The sequence below is a fragment of the Cavia porcellus genome, unplaced genomic scaffold, assembly GCF_034190915.1.
Source record: "Cavia porcellus strain 051 isolate PalLab524CR breed Dunkin Hartley unplaced genomic scaffold, mCavPor4.1 scaffold_1, whole genome shotgun sequence".
NCBI classification, from domain to species: domain Eukaryota; kingdom Metazoa; phylum Chordata; class Mammalia; order Rodentia; family Caviidae; genus Cavia; species Cavia porcellus.
Window position 1 is genome coordinate 191,069,407 of NW_026947484.1, and position 24,492 is coordinate 191,093,898.

The following is a 24,492-nucleotide window of genomic DNA, read 5'->3' on the forward strand; positions in this document are numbered from 1 at the left end:
GCAAAAACCAGATGTCAAATAATACTAAGAAACAAAAACATAAAAGGAAAAAGTAAGTATCAATAGAAACAACCAGTATAGTGGGGTTATGGGAGTTGTTTTTCTTCTTTTAATGACATCTACTGCAGGTGGCTATTTCAGAGGTACCCTCACAAAGGTAAAACAGCATGTCATATGGACATTTAAAATATGTGAAAAATAATAATCACAAAATATATTTAGATCTAATCAAGAGGCTAGTTTTATTTTATTTTGTTAAGAATGGGTTTCCTTATGAAGTTCAGGCCAGCCTTGAACTCATTATATACTCCAGGTTGGCCTGGAACTTGAAATTCTTGTGCCTCAGCTTCTGGAATTCTGAGATTGTGTGTGTCACCATAAGTAGCTACAGGCTACTTTTAAAGGGTTTCTAGATAACATTTAAACTTCTCATAAAAATTTTCTATCTGTTCTTTCAGTCATCCTTTAATGCCTTGTAACATTTCCTTGTCTCTTTCATATGTCTTTTCTTCTTCTATGTTTGGTTCTATGTTTATTCTCTCCATTGTGAATTTAAGTCACTTTAAAACAATTTGTTTTTTTTTCTATCTTCTTCTGTCAGGTTTGCTTCACATCACTCTTAAGGATTTTGCATCAAATATGCCCAGACTCAAATTTTTAATTGCTTATAGGATATATCACAAATATTTGCATTAGTCATTAAAAGCATAACATATCCAAAATAAAATTGATTTTTCCAACTCCACTTGAAATGGACTCAGGTGCTTTCGCCCTGTTGCTCGAACCTAGAGTTATTTTCATCTCAGTTATATTACATCTGTTAACCAAATGGTCTAGGCCTTACAATTCTATGCTGTACTTATTTTAAAATCTCTTTCAGTTACAATAGTTTGGTTTTCTTCCAGTCATCAGAGTTCATTCATTACTTGAAACGTAAGATTGTTGTGGATTCCCTGGGCCATCAACTTCATTTGATAGAAAGCAGACAGATTTTCTCTTTATGTTCATAATTTCCTATTTTATGAATATGTGCTTATGATTTAAAAACTTTAATAATGCTAAATTACTATGTAAGAAAACCAAGCAGTTTTATCCTTCCCATTCTGGCTTGTACTCTTCAAAGGGAACTATTTTCAATTCCTTGGTTTTTCTTTTTTTGGTACTTATCTGCATACTTACATATAATATTTATTGTTATTTATGGATTTACCTACTTTGAACATTATTATCTAAATTCCTAGCAAAGTTGAAGAGGATTTAGCTTTTTTTGTATAGTACTACCTGAATTTCTTCTCCCTGCACAATCTATTCTCAGGTTAAATACATATTCAATTTATATTATGCATATGTAGCAGTACAATGTTTCATTTTTTATAAAGTACTATATCAATTTTTCTGAATTTAATAGTCTAGTTGTTTCATTTACTTGGCTTGCATTTAATTTCTAGGTCAGTTTTAGTTTCATCTCTAGTGCTTTTTTTTTTTTTTTTTTTAACACGTAGGTATTCTATTCCAACTCAGAGTAATGGGGGAAAAATGAACATATCCTGCACCACTATTCTCATTTAACTGGCATTAACTTTGCAAATGTAAAGCACATAAAAGTGTATGAAAATATGTACTATATATATGTGTGTGTGTATGTAAGCATATATATTTAAATTTTAGTCTCCTTGGTGTTTATCATTACTTTTTTCGATTCTAATAAATGTCATTAAAAGCCATCAAATGTGACCTGATACTTCAATCTGTGTCACTTAATTCTGTAATATTGTTTATCTTGTATTCAGTCTGTGTTAATCACTTACATGATCGGTCAAACTCTACATTGGAAGATGTCAAAGAAAAACAATTTAAATTATACAGTGTATGTCAGTTACCCACTGCACGAATTTTTCATCATCACTTGCAACTTCACACATATTGTAGTTCTTTATACAGTCTACTTTAGCTTCTAGTGCTGTACATGTCTTCATCTTCTGGACAAGATTGCCCATGATCCATGAATTTAGGGTCAGGCATAAATGGGGTAGTACCTGTGGTAGATTCTATCATTGTTTCAAAACTGAAGTCTTCTGGCTTTTGTTTCACGATGTTAGTTGTTTTTGCAGGTATTTCTATTTCACCAGGGATTCCTAGCTTAGTTTTTCCTTTATGCTCAGGGAGTGATTCTTTTTTGGTGCTTTTTGTCCACAGTGATTTAAATGCTTCATAAATTTGCTGGCTTATAGCATATGCTTTACTCCCAGTCACATTTGCAATTATCACTGATTGAACTAGGTAGCAAACAGTTGCTCCTACAGTAGCCAGTCCTAGTAGATAAGCAATTTTCTTAAATCTAGGACCTTTTCTTGCTGAAACCAAGTCAACCAATCCTGAAATTGTAATCACTCCCAACTTTGGAAGAAAATCTCGAGGAGGATTCTTTAGATAGACATATGTGTCTTTTCCAAACTGTACAGTATCCATTATCCCATTTTTTACCAGGACGTATGCACCCTTGCACCAGCCAATGTAACAACCAGTTGTAGTGCAGATGGATGCAAAGCCCATTTGTAAATAACCTGGGTACTCTTCAACATATTTAGACTAAAGAGGTGGCACAGTATATATGCGGAGCTGCCTCTGGTCTCACTAGTTGCTTTTTGGATTCTTCTTCTTTGGCCAGATGTACACTTACGGAAGCATATCCTCCCATAGGCATTCTAGTCAGTTTTCCTATTCTAAAGGATGCCATCTCTTTGACCCTCTCGACCAATTTTTCTTACGGACAGTGCAGAGGGACAAAATAGTGGTTTACTGCTCTCCCGGCAGCTCCACCCCTCTAGTGCTTTTTCATTACATGCCTATTGCATTGCATTATCACCATGAATCATCTAGGTCCAATGAGCCTTTTAAATAATTTCCCATTTCAAAAATAACTTATAAAATGAAGTGATAACAAAAACAATTTCATTAGAAGTCTTAAGAATTTAACAACAAATTCAAACTTTTAATCCATACAGTCTAATTTTTGAAGCTAAATAAACTTGAAATGGCAACATCCTGGAATAAAACCAACTGCTCATCAACTGTCACATATGAACTTGGACCATATCTATTTTACAAATAACACTAGTTTTCAAATATATCTTTTTGCTCTATAATTATAAAAATTTTCACATTTTAGATTTATAAATACCAACCAGAATGATCAGTCCAAAGGTTTTCATATTAATATAACTTATTTCCTTATCATTCCTGCATACAACTGCCTGCAGCATTTGTTTACTTGATATAAATCATTTCCAACAAATTTTGGGGCATAAATATCATAAAATATTAAGGAATACAGTCACACATCCCTTATCAAAACAGGACGGTGTAGATCAGCAAGGGCAAACCCACCACACACTTGCCAGCCAGCTATTTATTAGCAGAGAAAGCTGGAAAAGGTTTGCTACTGCTGGTAGATTCTTGTCATAATTACTGTGTGATAAAGAACTTTCTACTGAAAGAATGACTAGATGAGAACAGCCTATTCCTTTTTCCTATTTAGAAAGACATTGTCTACTTATTAATTCTTGAGGTTGAGAACATTCACCTACCATACCCTGAGAAATCACTGTCTGAGAATACTTAACAGACCTAACTCATCATATCATTAGGATCTAAGTACTGTTACTTGTCTGTCTGTAATCATTTTTAATTCATTTAAGAACTGCAGAAACATCTTTTGCCAGTTTTCTGTGCCATTTTGGGTGGAAAATATTCTGAATTTTCAACTTCCTTCAACAGAAGTTAGGGTCTCCAACTTTTTATACATATTTGAAAAATAATGCAATCCTGTGGGCAAAACGGTATGAAATATGAAGGATGATTACAACAATGATGATTTATTTCACTACTGCACCATCCTTCCAGGCAATTTCATCATTCTTCTGTTTTCTTATTGGTTTATTTTTAAGGCATAGTTGGGAATAATGAATAAGTCATGATGAAATTACTCTGAGCATGATGAAATAGTAGAATGTTCCAAGATATGACAAAAATAAGAACCCAAGGAACTCATTATGATCTATCCTCGATTTAGAAAAGGTTTCAGTGACCTATACAGTAAATTTTTAGACACACACACATATATTTTATTCTATTAGGAAAGTACATTTTTTTCACTTTATTCTTTGGAAGACCTCTAAGGAAAGTAAAGGTAATATAATATCAATTCTTACAAATACCATAGTTAGAAATGTTCAAAACAAAAACCCAAATTAAATTTGGGCCCAATGAACCTGACTATATAATAATGGCTAAAGCCTGAATATTCTCAATTCTTACCCTTAATTTATTTCCTCAATGGGTATTTACTGAACTACTATCATGTTACAAGCATCATTGTAGGTGCTTGGGATTCATCAATGAACAAAATCAGCTGTTGCTCTAAAACTCACATTCCAGTAAGCAGAGAAGCAATGAGTAACAAATGTCTTGTGATAGAGGGTTGAAGTGCTTTGGGGAAAAAAAAAAAGCAGAGTAAGATAATGGAAATTGGGCATGTGGGATATGCACTACGATTTTAAATAAAGTAGTAGTAAATTTCATTGACATTTAAGCAAAAATTTAATGGGATGAGAGAATCAGTGATATCTTTTCAGAAAAGTCTAGGCAGGGGAACAGCCAAAGCAAAGCAAAGGTAGGAATATTTTTGATATGTTTGTGTCCAGTGAATGAAGGGGAGAAAAAAAATCGAAGTATAGGGGTACCAGTTTATAGAGAACTTTTTAAGACACTACAAGAAGTTTTTGCTTTTACTGTTAGTGAAATAGGATGGCATTGAAGAACTGTGTGAAGAAGAGATAGATTTGACTTACAAGGTAAAGAATAATTCTGCTAAGAATAAAAAGTGGGCAAAGAGTAGAAGTATATAAGGAGGGAGACCAGTTATGAAATGACTGCAATAATCCAGCCAACAAATAATACCTCTGACTGAGATGGAACAATGGAAGTGGAGGAATTTGTAAAGAAAGTTAACGGAGACTGCTGATGAATCACATATAAATGTAAAATTAACAGGAGTGACTCCTAGGTTTTTGACCCAAGCACCTAAAAAAGTTAATAAAACTAAAGGCTGTCAAAGCTGTCTGAATAAAAGATGAATTTAGTTTTGGGAACAGACTCCTGGATATACGAATCTTAAGTTTAGGACACAGCTCTGAACTGGAAATAAAAATTTACCAGGGACAGCACAGAATAATACAAAAAACAGAACTTGGTACTGACTGTATTAAGGAACTGAGTGTAGAAAGAGAAGAGTAGCAAGGACTTAGAAGGTGATGAGAGAAAGCCTGCCAAGAAGGGCCAACATGCCCTGGTGTTCTGAAGACAATGTATCAAAGATGACGTGCTATCAGTTATGGTAGATGCCACTGATAGGTCAGGCAAAATAAAGGCTGAGGATTTCCCTTAGATTTATTAGTAAAGCCACTAGTGATTCTGATGACAGAAGCCTGGACAAAGTGATGATGTAAAAACTTGCTTTGACTAAAAGAGTAAATCCTGGGACAGTAAAGATGAGACAATAACTATCTGGGAGTCTGCCCACAAATGAAATATGCATCAACTATACATTGATACCCTGTCACTTTAAAGCTTCTATCTCCTAATATGGCACCGGATAATTCAGTTTGTGGGGGAGAATTCAGATACTGCAGAATAACTAGCCCCACATGCTACTCAAGTTTCCATTTAGCTTCAGAAAGAACAGTACTGATATAACTGGCTTTAAATCCAAAGCATAAATATTTATCAAGGTACCTACAACAATTATTTTTCACTTCAACTTGAGATTTCCAAAAAGTAAAGAAGAAAGTATTAAGGATTAGAAATTACTATATAAAACTTTGTGTTCAAAGGAAAGTATTTTCAAAACTGTTTTTAATGTATAATACCTTAAAAAGCATATGTATATAGTACATGAAGTATGCCTTTCCATATTTCTATTAATACACCCTGTACAGGAAGAAAATCTAGAATAAAAAAATATAAAAAGGATACATGACATAAAAACAGGTAAATTATTGGTTTTAATAACTATATTATCATTTTATTATGTAACACATGTAATTACTAATAGGAGAAATTCTGAGTTTCAAATTGAACTTGTCTGCATTTAAAACACAACTCTATTCTGATACAAACTGAAGAATGATGTCTGATGAGCAATGTTAGTGTTCTATTTAAAAAGAACCTTCACTGTGGTCTTACAAAAATAATGTCCCAACTTCCCATCTATGGTTTACTGAACTAAGTACACGAGGTTGTCAGGGAAGTAAGAACCAGTTTTATCTTACTGTTCATTGGATAGCTTTTTTTTTTTTTTTTTTTTGGTGCTGGGGATCGAACTCATGACCTTGCGTTTGCCAGGCAGGTGCTTAAGCCACTGAGCAAATCCCCAGCCCCATTCATTGGATATCTTATTGTTCATTGGATCTCTATCATCTTGCATGGTGTCTGGAACACAGTAGACAGATGCTCAACAAATACTGTTTACTTAGTGGGTCTTAGAAAAATAGTGATTCTCTTAAAAAGCTGTCAATTATCTTTATTGGTCTTTAAAGATCGATTGGTAACTATTGATGGCACTGGTTAACTCTTCTATTTGCACTCATGTAAGTAGAAACTAAAGAATATTTTATCAATTTACAACTTGCTCAATTAGCAGGGTAAACACAACTTTGATTTGTAAACAACAACATCCAAAAAGAACATGTTAGCCATTTGTAGGCCAAGTAGAATATTCAGACAAATCCACTCACCAAAAGTGTATACAATGCTACCACGTTATTTGTGGTATGACCAACACAGAAAAATAAAAAGGGAGAAAGAAAGAGAGGGAGAGAGAGACAGAGACAAAGACAGAAAAGAGAGGCAAAGTTATTGTGTAAGGAAGCATTCAAGTATGAACTGAGACCCACTTTCTTTTTTTTCGTTTTTGGTACTGGGAATCAAACTCAGGACCTTGTGCTTTTCAGGCAGGGCCTGTGCCACTGAGCTATACCCCTGGCTCCCTAATTTCTTTAAATACCTTGGACACTAACCACTTCACTTCTCTGGACTTCAGATTCTCATTTGTGAACATGGCTCTAGTCAACATACGATAGGTAAGATAAATTTCTATTTTTGCTCTAAAGAACTAACTCAAGCCAGGTGTGGTGTGCATGTCTGTAATCCCAGCACTCAGGAGGCTGAGGCAGGACTGCTGCGAGTTTGAGACTAGCCTGGGCTACATAAGTGAATTCAATGCCAGCCTGAACTACATAGCTTTGAACTACATAGCAAGATCATTTCTCAAAAAAAGACTAAATAGATAAGTAAATAAATAAAGAACTAACTCAAAAAGTATCTCTTCATCAAAGTCCCTCAACAAAAATCAATCACTTGATATCCAGATTATTTTCTTTATTAATTTTAGTATCTTTTAAAAGCTCCTTAAGGTACTCTCCACAGTATAGAGGAGTATACATTTAAGAAACCTTTTATATCAAAAATTTCAAATAACAAAGGAAAACTTTTTAAAAATTAAATCGAATTCATACATAGAAATACGTATGAAGTAATTGTTAAAATGCAAACCATTCCTGTCCTCTGGGAATACACACTAACTTCCATCTCAGAAAAAGAGCATGACTATTTATAATTCCTATGTAGTACGCACTATTGGGGCCTACTAGGCAGGGTTTAAAGCTAGATTTTTCAACAAGGCTCACAAGTCTTGAGGTTAAATACACATGAATTAGGATGTTTAATCCAACTCAAGATACCATCTTTTCAAATTTAAAGCAGCTTCCCTCTAACAGGAAAAATACAAAATACATGAGCCACCCTTGACAGTAAAGCTTCTACAGATCTAATGTAAAGGTCCATTAAAAAAAGAAACCAAACATTTAAATGTATTCTGTGTTTATTCTCATTTCTAATACATATAGTATGTCCTGTTAAAACTGAACTACTTCTATAGAGCAGGAAGCTAAGCAAACAAAACAAAAATGCTCACATTTGTCACATATTTTAAAACAACACCACTGTAAAGTATAACTAGTTAACTACATAAATTCAAAAATTGTATAGGTTTGTGTATGTGTGTATGTGTAAACACACATAAATATGTATATACACACAGAAATAAAACAGTTAAACAGCTTCTACCTGTTTTTGTGTATTCCCTTTCAGATATTGTTCCCCTAGAGTCTTGGCCTCTGTTGCTGTCTAACTTCAATTCACAAAACTCAATGGCTCATGGTTTTCAAAGCTTAAGGCAGCGTTTGCAGAACAAAGTCGCTGTCTGTCTCTCTCTCTCCCTTTTTTGGTGGGTACAAGTATGGGGACCACAGGAACAGTTAAATTCATGGCATGGCTGGTCTACCACACAGTCGGGGGAATTCTTTAAATAGAGCCTGTCACTCTCTTGGCCCATCAATGGGATTTCCTTCTCGAACTGCTGATTCGTTCAGGTACACAACAGAGGAAATTTCAGTTAACCTTTGTTTCACCCCAGGGAAAAATCTGTCTGAAAGTATAAAATGAATAGATTAAAAAAAAAAAATAAGCAGCTCAGCCACAGGGCCATTCTCTTAGTGTTCACTGCAGCTTAAGTTAAAGAGCAAAAGGGGACAGTGGAACTTTTCATTCCCAATGAAAATTCAACCACAATATAGAACTTGGGAATCTAATAGGTCAGAGTTTATTTTGATGACTAAACCAAACCAATTACTCTTTCTGTTTAATAACTTTGAATATTTCCTCAGGTAATTTTACAAGTCAGACATGTTTTTTTCCTATGTCATCATTAATACTAAAATCTAATTGAGGTGTCTATAACCAAATTGTATCTTCATGTAATTACAAAAAACAACTATTAAAGTATTTTCAAATAAAAATTAATCACTGAAGTAGAAATGGAGAATAGGCCTATGAGTAAGAGTTTTGTTGAAGTCTTCGATACTTTTTTTAAATAAAAATTCAACTAGGGAAGGACAAAAGAAGGAAACTTCTTTCTCATCTTAAAGTTCTCTATTTTTAAGCAATGGGAGTATTTGGAGATTTAGACAAAGAAAATCTTGGGATAAGTAGGAAAAACAAAGAAAACTTAAAATTTATTTTCTCCTGAAGCTACATTTTGATTATGCACATCATGAATATAAATTTTAGGATACAGTGGATACACATTGGCTACCTGCTTTTACTTCTGTCAAATTATTTCTGAATTTCATGAAATAAAATGGTGTTAATACCATTTATGCATTTTTACATATTACGACTATTACATATTGTCTATCAACAACCTATGCAATTAAGAGCAAGATGCATTTTGCCTCTAGAGCTGATGTCATTTTCATAATAGAAGAAAAAGACTGAAGGTATTTTTGCTTAAATTTTCTTACTAACATTTAACTGTCATTTCTTTCTGTTGGGAATCTCAGAACTCTCTTTCACTTATTTTCATACATCCAAGTAAGTTGGTACAAGCTATAGATGCTCTGTTGTGCTGCAGAACACTAGAACTTACTTTCCCACCTACCTGTGTGTTGGTACTCATTATGTGACTTCTACCCACCCATTTGCACCATCTTTTCTAGCCTTAAGTGACCACTATTTTACTCACACCTATCTGTGAGATTAACAGTTTTTATCTTCCACATGTGAGTGAAAACATGCAGTATTTGTCTTCCTGTCCCTGGTTTATTTCACTTAACACTATGTCCTGTAAGCCCATTCATGTTGCTGCAGGTACAGGATTTCATTGGTTTTATGGCTGAATAATATTTCACTGTTTAGGTATATCATATTTTCTTTATCACTTGTCTTTCACTGGACACTTCAGTTGATTATCTTGGTTAGTGTGAATAGTGCTACAATAAAGATGAGAGTGCAGGTATCACTGACTTCATTTACTTTGGACACACACGCAGTAGGAAGATTGTTGGGTCTTATGGTTAATTTTCATTTTAGTTTTTCGAGCACTCTCCTTATTGCTTTCCACAATGGCTATACCAATTTATACTCCTGACTGTATACAAGAATGTCTATTTACATCCTAACATTTGTAATGTATGTGTTTTTCATCTTTCTGATGTGGGCAAAGAGTTTTCAGGTAAGATTCCCTAAGGCAAAAGCAACAAAAGCAGTAACAGACAAATAGGATGATACTCAACTAAAAAGCTTTTCTGCACAGCAAAGATGCAACTAGCAAAATGGAACAAAACACTTGGAAATTTGTCCTCTACTAAGGGTAATGTGCAGACATATAAGAAATTCAAACAACTCGACAGCAAAAGAACAATAATCTGACTTAAAAATGAGCCTGTGACAGACATTTCACAGAAGATACGCAAGTACTCTGTGTAGACTAAATACACAGAAGGTCCAAGTACTATGTGAAAAAATGGTCAGCATCACTAATTATCAGAGAATGTAAATAAAATCACAGTGAAATATTATGTCACCCACGTTAGAATGGCTATTATCAAAGTGCCAGCTTTTTTGGGAGGGTGTAGTATTGGGATCAAACTCAGGTCCCCCTGCGTGCTAAGCAAGTACTGTATCACTACTCACCTATACTCCCAACTTTCACCAAAGCTACCTCTTTAAGATTTTTAAAAAATTATGGCAAAAACCCAAAACATGTTTATCATCTTAACCTTTTTTGTGGGGCAGGTGGTGCGTTATTCTGTTTTCAGACAGGGCCTTGTCCTTGCAGTTGTCCTGCTTTTTTGGTCTTGAGTATTGGGATTATAGATGTGTATCATCATGCAAGGCATCTTAACCATTTTTAAGTGTACAGTCAAAAGTATTAAGTACATTCATACTGATGTACATTCATCTACACAAACTCTTCATCTTGTAAAACAGAAACTTCTCACCTACTAAACAACACTTTATCAACTTTTGACATAGAATTAGAAAAGTAAATGCTTGTTTTACAGACAGAACCTCTAAGCTCAGAGTGGAGCTGATGCTGGCAGGATCAGATTTTCTCAAAGACCGGGAGTGTTTATGGCACAGTTGGCTCCATGGGTGTAACACAGAAAAAAGACCTGAAAATGTAAGGGAAGTTGGAATTCTGGGGCCATAAGAACTATATATCACAATAGGGATGAAGGGCAGGTCTCTATCAAAATGTAAAGCTTATTTATTTTATTTTATTTTTTGGTACTGGGATCAAACTTATGACCTTGCACTCACTAGGCAGGAGCTCACACCACTGAGCTAAATCCCTGGCCAAAATGCAAAGCTTTAAATGCAAAATAATAAAGAATATTTAGCCTGTTTAATAACCAAAGGAGGTTATGATTCAGTTCTTTTGTACAGAGCTTTCTTAGCCTAGGAAATGAAAACTGTTAGATAATCAGGATGATTACAGAAATCTATGGCATAGCTATTATTAAGTATGTAAGTTGAAGCTAATATCCATAGACAAACTTAAAATATTTCTTTCCCTTTGCAACTATAGTGAAAATGGCTATACTTCCAAAACTGTTATATAAATTTAATGTAATTCCAATCAAAATTACACAGAATTAGAAAAAACAATCCTTAAATTTATTTGGGACCAAAAGAGACCTACAGTAGCAAAGGCACTTCTAGGTAACAAAGGCAAGGCAGGGGCATCACAATGACCCACTCGAAATCATACTATAAAGTTACTGTGATAAAAATAGTGTGGTAGAGAGGAGAGCAAGAAGTCAACAAGATGTTATGATCTCCTCTGGGTCGGTGCTATATGTGAGCTGATGAGGGAGAGCCAGATGCCAGCCTTGTCCAGCACGCAAGCAGGTAGACAAGAATATCCTCCACAGACAACCCCCACACACACACCTGGTAAGCAACCAGCTGATCCAAAGAAACACAGGCTGTGATGAAAGTTAATAAGGTAAAATACAACTTAATGTTAGCAGTGTTTAGTGTTTCACTGACTTTGGAGGCCTAAAGCTGGTGGTCTGATCATCTATTCAGAGGATAATACACAATGTAGCATCTACGAAGGATCTCCTTCTAAAGGTGGTAGACATTGTTAACTGCCTATTTTCTTGCTTCGAAATCCTGTATCATTCTCATGTTTTGTTTAAAAAGGATAAACTAGAGACTTTTATACTAACTGGATACAACTGAAGTTCATACTTCAAGTGCAATAAATGACACTCATATATGTAAGCATCATATTGTCTCCCTACTGTGAGAAACTGAAAGTGTAAATAAGTTATTATAAATGAATATTAATTGTGAAAATAATGTCATGTTAGTCTTCCAAAGTTTTTCTTCCTTTGTAAATTGGTTTTAATGATTTCAAGTCTTTGGACTTTCATAGAAAATTGTTATCTTCAAGTGTTCTACCTTAAAACGCTTCTTGAAATTTTTAATTTCTCTGTAAAGTTTTCTAGTTTTCTGTATATAGGTCTTGTAAATTTTGTGGTAAGCCTTTTCACTATCTTATATTTTAATACTCTTGAACCAATGTGTTTTGTTTTTGCTTGCTACCATGAAGTGGAAGTATAGTTGTTTTTCAATAAACATTTTGAAAAACATAAACTTCCCAAGTTTTGTTTTTTGTTTTTTTTTTTTTTTTACATCTAGTAATTTGGGATTGTATCCTGTACCTTGTGAACAGTACTTTGTAGAGATTGTGGATTCTGTTACGTTCCTCTGAAGAATTTTGGCGTTTTCTTTAAGGATCAAAGATGCAAAAAACATTTATATGAAGAATTTGGGATCTCCCTTTATAACCTGCTTCATTTTCAAGGTGCTTTAGTAGCCAGTTTTCTGATTTCCAAAATTATTATGACTGGCAACTTATTTCTTATTCTAGCCACCTCCATGCTGCATCATCTAGACTGCCCCAAGTAAAAAGCCATAAAAACAGAAAATTTTTTAAAGCTTTTTTGTTCCAAGTATTGACTCTATCAATTTCTATTTTTTTTTTTATATCCACACCTAAGGTATTTAGTTTTTAAGAATTAAAGTGTGCTTTTAAGTGATGGGAATATGTACAAATACTTGAACTTTATGTATTAAACATGTATAGAAATGTACAATGTTTTGCTCACAGTACAATTATTTGTGAGACGGGTTGGTCAATTAAGAGTGGTTCTGCCAGGGCCAAGGGTTTAGCAAGGGCCTAAGTGCCTACCTGGCAAGTGTAAGGTCGTGAATTCTAACCTGGGTACCAAAAAAAAGAGCAATTCTGCCATTATGAGGAAGTGAAACTGAAAATTTTGGCATGCTGTTACAACCTATTACAAAATCTGCTACATTTCCTTCTGTGCTTGACTCAGACAAGCACTGAATCTACATTATTTACTGTCCCTGGCACTGGCTGGGATATACAGTAAAAGCTGTTCCATAAATTACTGTTGAGTGAATAAGTGATGAAACAGAAGAAAGTGAAATTATCAGTAAGTTCTAGAACATTCCAAGTAGTTGGGAAAGGTACTTTGGGCTGCAATGATCAGCACTTTCCTTTGACTTAAGAAACTTTGTTTTATTCTAGGAGGTAAAGAAATATATCCTGAGTTCAAAATATTTACTATATATAGACTTTAGATTGTTTTTGACTATCATTTCTCATTTTATGGATAAAATATTCATCTTTTCATCAGAAAAATGTTACATTTTAGTTCTCTGGGCAAATTAATTATGATTTACTATTTTAGGCCACTTTCTAAATTCCTGGGGTAATTATATGAGATTCTAATTTCCAAAACATTCATTTGCAAATAGCTCATGAATACTACCCAATTTCCCAGAAGAGAGTATGAAAATGAGCACCCTGAATGATGAGAAAGGCAATTAACATCTATTGAGGGACTACTAGGTGATGAGCTCTCCATAATAAATGTTTTATTTTATTTTAATTTTCTTAATTATCCTATGACACGGGTATTATTGCCACCTACTAGTAAACTGAAACTGAAAGCTGGTCAAGGTTACTCTGTAGGTAAGTACAGAGCATGAATTCAAACTGGTAACTTTCAACTACATAAATACTAAGTGCTTTTGTTTATTAAAGAACAAAACAAAGTGCCATTAAAAGACAGAAAATGCAAGACGGAGAGTGTAAGGAAGTATCTGCCCAACCTATTAAGGATTTGTGTCTAGAATAAATAAATCAACTCAACAGGAGAAGGAGAAAAATTAGCAAAAGACTTAAATATAACAGACCTTAAACAAAAGAGGATATGGAAATGACCAATAAACATATGAAAGGTACTTACCTCTGCTAAGGGCATATTAAAGCAACAGTATGATGCTACTACTTACATACCACAATGAATAGATTTTTTTTAAAAAGTGTCTGTCTGTTTGTTGTCTGTGTGTTTATCAGCACTGGGGATTGAATGCTCGACCTTGCATCTTTACCCTAAGCTACCTGTCCAGTCTCCCAACCTTGTTTGAGACAGGGTCTCACTAAGTTATTCAGTTCTTCTGCTGGCTCAAACTTGTGATCCTCTTATCTCCTGAATGCTCATAGTTCTGGGACTACAGATGTAATTACAGGTGTACAGGTGCATCCAACAAAAAGACAGAATTAAAAATTATAACCATATCAAGTATTGGCTAGGATATGGACAATGGGAATTCACATATATTTTTGGTCATAATATAAACTTGGTACAAACACTTTGGGAAAAGAAAACAAAGCAGTTCTACTCCTAGGAATGTATCTGAAAGAAACATGAAACATACAAGTAAAGCAAAATACTTACAAAGAGTCAAAATGTCCAATGACAAAAGAATGGATAAATTCTGGTATAGTTATATGATAAAATATCTTACATCAATAAAAAGCAAACAAAAAGCTATATAATGCTAAATAAAAGAAGCCAGACATACAAAATATAGATTCTGTATGACTCCATGAATATCAACCCCCAAAGCAGGAAAAACTAGACATCAGTGATAAAAATACACACACACAAAAAATTAACACTAAAGTCAGTATCTTCTCCTTGGGAAGTAGAAAAGAGGAGTACACTGAAGCCTTCATTGTGCCTACAGTATACACACACACACACACACACACACACACACACACACACACAATTTCCTGTTCCTGGTAATATATATATGATTTTTTTTTTTTTTTTTTTTTTTTTTTTGGTACTCACAACCTCATGCTTGCTAGGCAGCTGCTATGCCGCTGAGCTAAATCCCAAGCCAGTAGCTTGTATTTTGATAGGTGACTATATGCATTGTTTGCTGTATAACCATTCATCAAAGTAAGTGTTAAATCCGAGAAGAACATGCTAGAAAAGACTTATATTAAGTTAGTACAGATTACTGTACCCCCCCAAATGGCAGGGTTGGCTAGAAGACACTGTTTGTGCTCTGCCTCCCTCCATTATATCCGGATGGTGGGGCTGCCTAGAAGACAGTGAGTTCTTGCTCCTGGCCTCCTCCATTACCCCCTGGATTGCAGGGCCGGATGGAAGAGTGAGAGACTGACAGGAGCCTCAAGACCCAGGACAACAGCCTGGTGCACAGATGCACATTTTTGGAAGGCAAAGTAATCAGTGAAGCCAGTAACGTGGAAATATCTGAAACAGCAGCAATGAGACAGCACTTCCACTGCAGAGAACTCCACCGACAGAAGACCAGTCCCAGCTGCCACATCCATAGGCCAGGATCAGCTCCATACTCAGCACAGCTCTAGGATGTGACATGGACATTATCAAAGAACTGTAAACACCAGAAGAAGGCAGGTTCTTGGGATTGTTATAAAGACCCAACTACATCTGGAGCATATTCCTGAGGAATACGCTCCCTTTTCTTCCTTGAGAGAGGCCTCAATGCTAGTGGTATAGCTATGTATCATGCGAGGTTGGGAGCATCAACACAGAAGACAAGATAAAGGAAAAAAGAAAAAGTGGAAAATGGTAAGAGGCAAAGAGCAGGATGCCCAGACCCCCAGCCCACCCAAGACAGGCCTGGAACTCAATGAATGAAAGAAGTTGGAAGTCAAACACTGGAACTTTTTGAAATGATAACAGAAGTGAAAAGAACAAGTGGAAAAGGCTATAAAAAAAATGATCTCTCAGTTACAAAGAGAAATGATGCTTAAAATCAAAGATATTAGATAAGAAACAAAAGAATACATGAGCTTAGAAAAAGCTTTTAAAAATGCCCAACATGGAAGAAAAATGGAATCCATGATACACATCCAAACAGAGATCTAGGAGATTAAACTCTCATTGAAAGTAGATGCAACAGACACAACTAAGGAAAACATAAATTTTAGATCTTAAAGACAGAATTGCAGCTAGTGATCGTGAAAAGAAATATATCTCAATAACAGAAAAGAGACCACAAGAACTCAATCCAACAGCTACAAGATGAAGCAAAGAAAAATAACACAAGATTGGGGTCAATGAGAAAGCTAGAGACAGGACAAATGCCAAACAATCATAAATATATATGCCCCTACACAAGATAACCCAACTATATAAGATAGTCATTGGTAGTTACTGGAAAATCAAATAAGCAATCATACAGTTGTAATAGGAGACCGCAATACCCCATTGTCACAGAGAGAGAGAGATCAACTAGACAGAAAATCAGCAAAGAAATAACAGCAGCTGAACCAAATCTGTAAATAAATTAATAGGAAGAAGCCATGCCCTAAAACTACAGGCCACCAGCCTAGAGAAACCCAGCAAGCCTAGTGCTACCTGGAGAAGAAGCCACATCCCAAGGCCTTGCTGCCATCGAGACAGCATCAGCGAACCACTGCCTCAAGTTTCCACCACTCCAGGATTCCTGTGTCACAGGAACCCAGGTGCCTAAACCAGTCCACTACCACATTGAGGGACTGGCCAATGTAGGAAATATCTGGACTGCAGCTACGGCCTGATTTGAAGGAATACAGGAAAACGTCATGATGGAGCAAAATACAATCCCAGACCTCCATCCCATACAGAACAAGTTCAGGAGACACAGACATAGTAGAAATTAGAAGTCATTCACCTGAAATTTCTGAAAAGTTAACAACTAAAGTAAAGAAGTAACTTAGCTCTTGAGCTGGGCGTGGTGGCTCAGACCTGTAATCCCAGCGCTCAGGAGGCTGAGGTGGGAGGATCACATTGTTAATTCCTATTATCGTGGATCTGGTCTGAAGATGACAGCTTGATAGGTAGCAGGGTAGAGAGCCCCTCTGAGAAAACTCAAGACTCTAGAATTTAAAACACCATGAAGAAGACCAGACTAAAGGAGAGGGATTCTCATGACCCAGGAAGAAACTGAGGAAAAAGAAAAAAACAGAAAGGAAGGAAGGAAAAATGTGGATGAAAGGCTGGAACCAGATGTTCTCACTGGGGCAGGTCCCATGCTGTGCTGGGTGTGCCTTTGATGACTCACGGTCATGCTGAAGTCGTGTGTGGTCACGGATATCTGGGGTTGGTGAGCCCAGGGCCCTTGGAGGGAGAATGCAGTGCAACAGAGAGCAGAATCAATGTGGAGAGCTACATTAATCTGTGATGATTGCTAGGAATTGGGTCCTGCGGAAGGGGTGACCAGCTGAACGACATATTGGAGTTGGGCAGGACGGACCTGAACCTGGTATGCAGTGACATCAGTCAGCTGTCCCTGGCCCAAAGAGGACAGGAGGGATCTGTCTGGGCAGGGTCATGCCCCTGGTCTGGATCCAACAGCCAGCAGGGAAACTGTCCCGAACCTGTGACGTCTGCATGGCACAGACTAACGTGATGAAGATACTTGCCAGTTGACTACCTCAGAGGAGAGGGGCCAGCCCACATCGTCCCTGTGTGCAACAGTCCCCTACTCAGCGTGCTTCAGAAAAACTGTAGGCAATATGGAAAGGGCCTGAGACCTCCACCATACACCTGTCTGAAAGAAACCAGAAACATGACAAGAGAAATAAACAAGAAAAAACCTCCACCCACTGATCCAGGGAAAATAAGTCCAGGAGAGATAAATACAGAAGAGATCAAGGGCAGAAATCATGCAATATTGGCCACAGAATCAGCAGAAATAAATACTTCCATGACCTCATAGATGAACTTAAAACTGAAATTCTAATTCAAGTGAGGCAAGATATAAAAAGATTAATGAAACAAATGCTAAGTATCTCTTAAGAAGACACCGATGGAAGAATGGAGAAACCCAGAAAAAGGAGAGAAACCTTTGGTGAAGAATATAAACAAAATCTAGAATGCATGAAACAGATCCAAAGAGATTACCAGGAAATTAAAAACTCCATTGAAAGGTGGCAAAAGGCCTTGACAGAAACTAAAGTTAGACTTTCAAAACTTGAAGATACATTTGCAATGTGTGATCCTGAAAGAAAAGATCTCTTAAAAATAACAAGGAACCAGGAAGTAACAATACAAAGGCTAGAAGACAAAAGGATCTATAACTTAAGAATAAAAAACGTGAGCAAAGAAGCAGCAGTAAACACAAATGAATTACAAACACTATTCACAGAAATAATTAAGGAAAACTTCCCAAGCACAGGAAAAGGAAATGATATCCAGATAAATGAGGCATACAGAAAGAACTCTAACCAACTACAACCAAAACAGATCTACACCCAGACCTATAATAATCAAGATGCCAGAAATTCATCACAAGAACAGAATATTAAAAGCGGTCAGAGAAAAGAAACAGATCACCTATAAAGGTAAACCCATCAAAATCACAACAGACTTCTTAATACAAACTGTCAAATCAAGAAGTGCTTGGAGTGAAGTACTCTAAGCCCTGAAAGAAAATAACCTTCAACCCACACTGATGTACCCTGAAAAACTCTCACTCAAAATTAATGGAGAAACAAGATGTTTCCAAGACAAAGAGGAACTGTGGGAGTTCGTGACCACCAATCCAACCCTAAAAAAAATACTGAAAGGCATAAAGAGATAAAAAAAATACCAGGATTCCAGCAACAGTGGCAGAGAGGTCTCGATGAATGGGGCAGACAGTGGAATGAAGGAAAAAAGTAGACCATCAACAGCAGAAAAATAGCATAGCAGAGATGAGGCAGAGAAGGTGGGCTGTAATTTCTAACATAGTTGGCCTTGATACACTAACAAAAAGAAACACAGGCAGAGTAGGTTAGGAGGCAGGATCCATCAAGATGTTCTGAATAGGAAATATACTCAACCTGAAAGAGGGTTAATACCAAAGTCAAAGATGAGAAAACGATGTTCTATGTGACAGAAAACCACAGAGAAATAGTGACAGCTCGTCCAGCAGCTGCAGATAGGCTGGAAAGTCATGACATGTGAGGTGGAGAACTACTCAGCCAGAAGGAAGGAAAATCTTGAGGATTTAGTAGGTAAAGGAGTACAGCTCAAGATCAAGCTCAGAGGTAAAAAGGCTCATCACACTTAGGTAGATAGCGAGTTGCCCATTAATCTAAAAATTAAAGAAGTTAGCAGGACCCAAAATGTACAAAGCACCCTGAGAAAGGGAAAGGGGAGGAATTATCTAAAAAAAGAAGGCAGAGGACATTGTTAATAGTGTATCAGGATTTAAAAGCCACAGTAGTCTTATCACTGTTTAGTTTGATTTTATTTTGTTCCAGTCTGTCTACTCATACTAGATATCAGGGCACAGAAAGCTATCCCCAAAACAGCAGGATATACTACGATAACTATCCTTAATTTCCTATTAACTTTAACTGAAGCCCTGCATTGTCTTACTATGACTTATCTTATTTGAATCTGGTCTGTTAAATCGCTGTCTTGTCTTGACTGATTTTATTGGAATTTGGTATGCTTGATAGTATCAATCCTAACAATAAAGGCAACTACTCAGAAGATGACAAGATGCAATAGGATACCCATTCTGGTTTGATTATTAACTGCTTCTAAAGTCCTACAATGTCTCCAATGTTGTGTTTTTATTAATACTGCTATGTAGTGCTATGTTCAATTATATTATGCCTGATGATATGGACAATTCTATTGAAAATAACAAGAGACATCATAGTAACTATTGTAGATCACCTAGTATTGTGGTTTTATATGTCTTTTTCATTTCATGTTTTTCTAGGAATTTGTTTTGTTGTCTTGATCTGGTTTTCCCTATAATATAGAAAAGACAGGTATACATGTAGAGATTCACGCATGTGTAGAACTTCTAAACAGTTTATGAGAATAGATTATATAATGTATGATGTAATGAACATATACTCTGAAAAAGAGACATTCAGATACCCAGTGCTAATTCTGTAGCATTGTGATATAAAATTTTTATTCTCTATTCAGAGTGATATTAGTCTATTTTCTTTTGTTTAATTTCAACATATGTAAAGATATGGACAGCTATTTCGAAGAGAATGAGAGACATTATGGCAGCCATTGCTGACTCCCCTTTTATCTGGTCTTGAAGACCTAAAACACCTTCGTCATTCTGTTCTGATCAGTTTAGTATTATACTGTTCAGTATATATTCACTGTGTGTGAAAATATGGACAACTATTTGGAAGAAAACAAGAGACAATATGATAGATAGTGAAGATCTTTGGTGGTCTTGCTTTGAAATCTGTATTTCTTAAATTGTTTTCTTATGATTTGTTTTATGTTTAATTTTACCCTCTTTAAAATAAACAAAAAATTTTAAAAATTCCTATTATCTTGTTTTGAAACCCTGTATCATTTTGTCTTGTTTTGTTTGGTTTTATTCTGTTTTGTTTTGTTTGATTTTATTATGTCTGTTGGTATGGGAAGTTATTTTGAAAATAACAAGATATATTATGGTAGTCATTGTGTGTTGATTTCCCATTATCTTGTTTTGAAGTCCTGTATTACTTTCATTGTTTTGTTTTGCTTCACTGTTTTATTTTGTTTGGTTTTATTCTCTTTAAAAAAAAAAAAGCACAAAGCTCCAATAATTTGAGACAATGTGGTCCAGGTACATGCATTGACATGTAGCCCAAAGAAAAACCAGTTATGAACTTGATATATGATACAGGAGCCATTATAGAATGATGGAGTAAAACACTGATACTTATCTCTTGCCATATAAAAAAATACAAATGATTAAAGTACGAAATATAGAAAGCAACGTTTTAAAAATCATAAGGAAATACAGAGTATTTTTCAAACTCAGAGACAAAAGGATTTTTTAAAGATATAAATCATAAAGGAAAAAACTGATGACGACAGTTAAAACTTTTATATATCAAGATATTAAAAATTTAGTTATGGCTGGTATTTAACATAAACTGCATTAATATAAATTCATGAAATTGACTTTGTACCCTGGTTATACAAAAGAATATTCTTAGGAAATACATACATACTAAAGCATTTAGAGGTAAAAGACTATGCATGATTTATTTAAGTTACCCTCAGTTCAGAATTTTGTGTCTATGCAAATTCATACATACATATACATAAATACATATGTGGAGGAGAAAGCAAGCACAAAAATGATTAATAAAGCAAACAATAAAAATCAAAATAACAAGTGAATAAAGTATATATAGGTATTTCTTGCACTATTTCTGCTTTTGCAAATGTTTGAAATTTGTCATTATTTCCAAAAACAAAATGTTGAATTTTTAAAAACATTATAAAGAAAATTTACAAAATAAATAACAAAACGGGCATGGCAATATGTACTTGTAATCCAGGAACTGAGGAAAGATGAGGCAGGAAGATCACAAGTGTGAGCCCTGGCTGGGCAACTTAGTGAAACTCTTTATCTCAAAAAAGTAACACAGTGCTCTGTGTTGGACCCTCAGTCCAAACAAACAAACAAACCCCCAGCAAGCTAAAGATTGGGAGGAAATACTGGTAATGTATACATTCAAAATAGTTATCTATAATTAGAATACAGAAGAATTCCTAGATTATTAAAATAAAACTGAGAAAATGAGCAAGATATGAACTGACAGCAGAAAAAGATGCAAGATTTAATAAACATCTGAAATGCTTAACCTCACGAGTAGTCAGACACAACAACAATAAAATATAACTACAAAATGAGATTTTATAATATGAAATATTTACCAGGAAATAGATGAACAAGAACTCATAATAGTTTCTACAATGTACTAAAATCTAGTGATGTTGAAGATTATACTATAACTCACCAATTCTATTTCTACCTATATGCTCTAAATGCAGAAGTCAGCAAATGTTTCCTAAAAAGAACAGGCAGTACACATATTAGGCTTGTGTGCCATAAGGTCTCATTGTCAACTATACAACTCTGCCACTGTAGTCTGTTAAGAAGTTATAGACAATACCTATCCAAATGGGCATGGCTGTTTTTGTTAAAGTCTTAACTAAAAAAAAAAAAAAAAAAAAAACCCACAAGGGCAATTGCCAATTCCTGTTCTAGTAATACCCTCAAATATGGGCACTAAGAGACATATACAATAATATCCATAGTTGCTTTGTTTTTAACTGCAAAACACATCAATAAAAGAATAGATACATAAGAAGTAGAGTCAAAAACAGAATCTTGTTGTGTGTTGCTTAACAACAGGGGCATATTCTGAGAAACAGTAATTAAGTGACTTCCTTGTGAACACCACAGAGTGTACTTTACAATCATAGGTGGTGTAGTTCAATCATCTAATGTAGTTTCTTGATGTCATCATGAAATGAATAAGGATCTGCTCGAATAACACAGCATTCTGTTTTACATTTAACTCTTTTTTTTAGGATACAACCCATGGCCTTGTGCACATTTAGCATGCACTCTACTTTTTTTTTTTTTTTTGGTACCAGGGATCGAACTCATGATCTTGCACTTGCCAGGCAGGCGCTTACACTGCTGAGCTAAATCGCCAGCCCCTCTACTTCTAAGCTACACCATAACTTTTAAATTTTTTATATAAATAGAAATGTACTTTAAAATATAAAAAGCATATTAAATACATAAACCAGTAACAGTCATTAACATTTCCAAGTAGTTTACTGTACATGTATGAGCTATACTTTTACTTGACTGATAGTATACTAAGCTTGTTCTCACTAGCATTATTACAAATACATGTGGCTATATATTATGATAGCTATTATCCCTAGAACAGGAATTTTTTTTAGTGCCATTATACTTTCATATCCCACCATGGCATATGTGATCTGTTAGGGACTGAAACATTGTTATGCTATGCATGACTGTACTATCAGCAATTAAAAATGAATAAATGAGAACTATAAATAACATGAATCCATCTTATAAATGGGATACAGATTACAAAGAAATTCAGGAATATACTTAACAGTGTCATTTATGTAGTTTGAAAACATAAAATGTGGTCAAAGTATTTTAATATCCAGGTGGCGAAGCTAAAAACACAAGAAAGTAACTTTCATAGTTGTCAGTTATATACTGGATACAGAGGAAAGGAAGGGTGAAATGTGGCAGGTAAAGCACAAATGCAAGGTGCTACTTCTTGGCCTAGGTGGTAGTTATATAGGTATTCACTTTATAGTTTTCTGTACGTATTTTAAAATAATTTTAAAAATTCAGTAAGAACGATAAACACTAAAATCACACAATTTGCAGAGTAAGCCTGAGTCACTGAGTGAGCATTAAAAAGGCAAGTTGTTGGCTACACAAAAAATTAAGTCCTGTACAATGAAACACCAGATTCAGCAGGTAGTTTGGAACTAAAAGGATAAACTATGGAGATAAATTTTAACCAGAACTTCTGAAACAAAGATATACATAGGCAAAATCTTCATTAATGAGTTTTCCCTCTTGTATAATGTCTATGTGTGCTCTTTCACTCATTTGCTTTTTGGGGAAATATCATACATATAATAAAAGTGGAGAAATCGGAACAAAGAACTCCCACTAACCCAGCTTCAACAATTATTATTCATTGCCAATCTTATTTCAACTGTTATTCCACTTCACTTCCCTAGATTTTTTTTAGCAAATCCCATGCATTATATACCTGTAGAAAATTTAAGTTATCTCAAGTCTTTTAAATATAACCATAATGCCCACTACTGTACTGCAAACATTAATCAAATATCCATCTGTGTTCAAATACCTATAACTGTCATATATTTCCCAAGATTAAAAAAGGCCATCATAATAAATTAGTAAGTCTCTGAGTTTACAAGTTCTCCCCTTCCATATTTCCTCTTTAACCCACAATCCCTCTTTTCCTTGCAATAATTTGTTAAACACGGCAACAGTTACTGTTCCCTATAATCTGGACTTTGTTGACTATATTTTTATAGTATAGCCCTTATACTTCCTATAAACTAGAGTCAAATTAGACATGATCAGATTTAGATTTGATTTTTAAAAATTTTTTTTTGGAGATAAAGGTTTCAATTGTATGGCCTCAGTCTCTGGAACAGCTGGAATCACAGGCATGCACCACTGTGCCCAGCAAAACTTCCCCTTTTCAAGGTAATCAAATATCCTCTTTTTAGGTAGACTGAAGGACACTTTATTCAACTGACACTTGGACAGTTTCTTTTTAAAATTCAAGTGATACAGACATACTTATCTCAGTTTTTTCTGAAG

At 35.1% G+C, this 24,492-nt stretch overlaps 1 protein-coding gene and 1 pseudogene across 3 annotated transcripts in view; both read right to left on the reverse strand.

Annotated features, from left to right (window-relative positions):
- The window catches only part of Zcchc7 (zinc finger CCHC-type containing 7), a 212,052-nt gene that overhangs the window by 53,134 nt on the left and 134,426 nt on the right, over nt 1-24,492 (reverse strand). The gene's annotated exons all lie outside the window — the stretch shown is intronic.
- On the reverse strand, nt 1,363-22,292 carry LOC134470570 (MICOS complex subunit MIC27-like; annotated as a pseudogene).